General features: G+C 44.8%; 1 pseudogene; it reads right to left on the bottom strand.

The window, feature by feature from the left end:
• Window positions 1-399: 399 nt before the first annotated feature.
• LOC127196810 (60S ribosomal protein L36a-like) lies at window positions 400-729 on the bottom strand (annotated as a pseudogene).
• Between the last annotated feature and the right edge of the window lie 2,644 nt (window positions 730-3,373).

Genomic DNA, 3,373 nt, shown 5'->3' with positions numbered 1-3,373 from the left:
GTTCCACATGGTTGACACTCTGCATCCTGTTGCTGTCCCCTTTTCTCTGAGGTAGGTTATGTCCCTCATGTTTCATCCCTACATAGTTCACCATGAATTTCTAGAGGAACTTTTCGTTTATTTGTTTGTTTGTTTGTTTTTTTTCTTGAGATGGGGCTTCTCTGTGTAACCCTGCCTGTCTTGGAACTCACTCTATAGTCGAGGATGGTCTTGAACTCAGAGATCCACCTGCCTCTGCCTCCAACTCTCCCCCCTCCCCACTGAGTGCTGGAATTAAAGGTGTGGCCCACCATCACCCATATCTCTCTCTCTCTCTCTCTCTCTCTCTCTCTCTCTCTCTCTCTCTCTCCCTCTCTCTAATCAAAACTCATGATTTCTTGTCTTTATAACAACATTGCCTTAGAACTGGATAGCTTGACCCTTTCTCTTCTTATCACCTCCAGGTTCAAAATGCTCGTATTTCTTACTAGCCAGCATTCTCTTAGATCTGCAGTTGGGCTCAACACACTCCAGTCTGAGCACAATGTTCTTTGAGTTTTAGCTCTTTCCCCTCTCCCCCAGAAAATAGGCACTTAGTCTGTCCACCACAGCCACTCTGTTTTCTGTCATATCGCTGCTTTCCCTGGGCATATAAAGAATCCTTGCCCTTCTTATACTGTGTCACTTTATGGGGTTGGTGATGCCACATTTCTTGCAGAATGCCCAGTGGGTCTTAGGAACATGCACCATGTTGGCTGGAGCGTTATCGGCTCAGAAAGAAAAACCCAGCGTAAAAAAAAAAAAAAAAAAAAAAGTCTCCCTTTGATTTCTTTCTTTTTAAGATTTAGGGTATGTGTGCTCACAAGCATGTGTGCACATGTGTGTTCACATGTATGTGTGTACGTGCTGGTGCTAAGGAGTCCTGAAGAGGGCATCTGTTTCCTGGGCCTGGAGTTACAGGCAGTTATGAGCAACCTGATGTGGCTGCTGGGAATTGAATTCCTGTCCTCTGAAAGAGCAGCAAGTGCTCTTGACTTCTGAATCATCTCTTCAACGCCACCTCATGCCCAGATTGGCCTTTTCTTCATGGGAAATTTCAGTCATCCTTTGCAGAGACCAACCCCACTTTTTTTTTTCCTATTCAGCATCAAGCATTTTCCAGTATTAAAATAACATCTTTTTTCAAGGATGGCTGAAGTAGCAAAAAGTAAGGAAGAAGCAATCCTCAGTGGCCAGGGATTGCAGGAAGCTTGACTTGAAACGAGTAGGCTCTAAAGCTGAGGCCTGCCTGGGACAAATGCCAGGTGGACCAGAGGTTAGACCTTAAACCGCCAAGAGTGAGAGTGACAAGAGAGAGCTTCGGAGCAGCTGCAGCAGGAAGTCAGGCCCGGTCCCCTGAAAAGCAACACCCCAAGGATCAGAAGGGAATCACATCCACAAAAGAGAGGTGGTGAGCATATGTGCCTCACTGTCTCTGGCGACGTAAGGGTTTCTTTTCTTTTCTTTTTTTTCTTTTTCTTTTCTTTTTTTTTTTTCGAGACAGGGTTTCTCTGTGTAGCCTTGGCCATCCTGGACTCACTTTGTAGACCAGGCTGGCCTCGAACTCACAGCGATCCGCCTGCCTCTGCCTCCTGAGTGCTGGGATTAAAGGCGTGCGCCACCACGCCCAGCTTGGTGTAAGGGTTTCTAATCTGTCTGAACTCCAGGCCAAAAATGTCAGAAGAGCCTAAAAGATGTGGAAGCCGAGAATGTAATAACCTCCTCTCCCCAGTAACAGAGAAAGTAAAATAATTCCCTCAGATAAAGTTCTAAGAAAGGTTAAATTTGAGGGGTGGTACACAAAATACATAGAGGAAAAAAAATCACTAGAGATAGCTAAACCCATAAACTATGGAGTCATATCTGCAAAACCCCACATAAATTAGAATTTAGATGGCTGGTGCTTTAGCTCAGTGTGTGTCCAGCATTCAAGAGGCCTTGGATTACAGCAGCTAGAATGAGGGAGAAGTAACAAGGAACAGAGAATATTGGATATTCTAAATTATATGATTAAAACAAAACGCCCCCAAAATGATACTAAGAAGAAACTTAAAGGACGGGCAGTGGGTGAGGGCACTCGTGGGAGTCCAATCTCTTGAACTCCGATAGAAGGACAGAACCAACTCCCGGAAGTTGTTTTTTGACTTCAGTTAGTAGAGGGCCTGCCTAGCATTTAGGAAGCCCTAGGCTCACTCCTCACATCTGTATAAACCAGGCATGGCAGTGCACACCAGTAACCCCAGCACCAAGGTGGAGGCAGGAGGACTAAGAGTTCAAGGTCAGTCTTGGCTACATGAGATCCTGTCTCTAAACAACAACAACGGATATATACACAAACCATGGAGGAAAAGAAGCAGAGAGAAACGGCAGGTTCTTAGAAAGTAAAGACAAACTAACTCAACTGTGCATGCCCGGAGAGAGCAGGATTCATCGGCAAATCGCTGAGAGAAAATTACTTACGAGCTAGAATTGTATTTTTAGTAAATACTGTCTTTCAAGAATACGAATGAAGGAGAGACGTTTCAGACAAATCAAAAATGAAAATCTCCGCCAGCTAAATCTCACTGAAGAAATTTCAGGCACAAAGAAAATAGCTGCAGAGGAAAAGAAGCGCCTGAGGTAAAGGTGAATGGTAAACGTTGGCAGCAGGGAGCTGCAGTGTTCTCCTGGAATTTACAGACCACAGTAGCACACAGTTGGGGTAGTGGTGCCCAAAGTTAAGGCACATTGTATCACGCCTTCTTCTGAGGGGAAGTCAAGATGGTGATAAGCTATTCTGTTGAGGAAGTTAGACACCAGCAAGATGGCTCAGTGAGTAAAGGCACCTGCCGCCAAGCCAAAAGTCCTGAGTTCTATTCCTGGGACACACATGGTGCAAGGAGAGAAGCAACTTTACAAAGTCGGCCTCTGACTTCCACGTGTGTGCCTTGACTGTACACACACACACACACACACTCATGCATGCACACAGATACACACACACACAAACACAAAGACATGTGCATGCACGTGTGCACATACACACGCGCGCGCGCACACACACACACACACACACACACACACACACACACACACATAACTAGATATAACAATCATTTTAAAAGTTGGAGTAAGTTAAACATATTTGATCAAGTGTCCAGGGCCACCATCAAAGGAACACACATGGAATACTACTTCCAAATTAGTAAAGGAGGAAAAAGTAGGGTGAAAAAAGTGGGATGATAGACAATTAAGTAACAAATAAAGCCACTTCAGAAACAAAACCTATAGTCAAGAAAATTGGAGAGATGGTTCCTTTGTTCAGAGCATTTGCTGCCCTTGCAGAGGACTTGAGTTCTGTTCCCCGCACCCACAT

This window comes from Acomys russatus, chromosome 13, assembly GCF_903995435.1.
Source record: "Acomys russatus chromosome 13, mAcoRus1.1, whole genome shotgun sequence".
In the NCBI taxonomy this organism is placed as follows: domain Eukaryota; kingdom Metazoa; phylum Chordata; class Mammalia; order Rodentia; family Muridae; genus Acomys; species Acomys russatus.
This window is presented reverse-complemented; position numbering and strand designations above follow the sequence as displayed.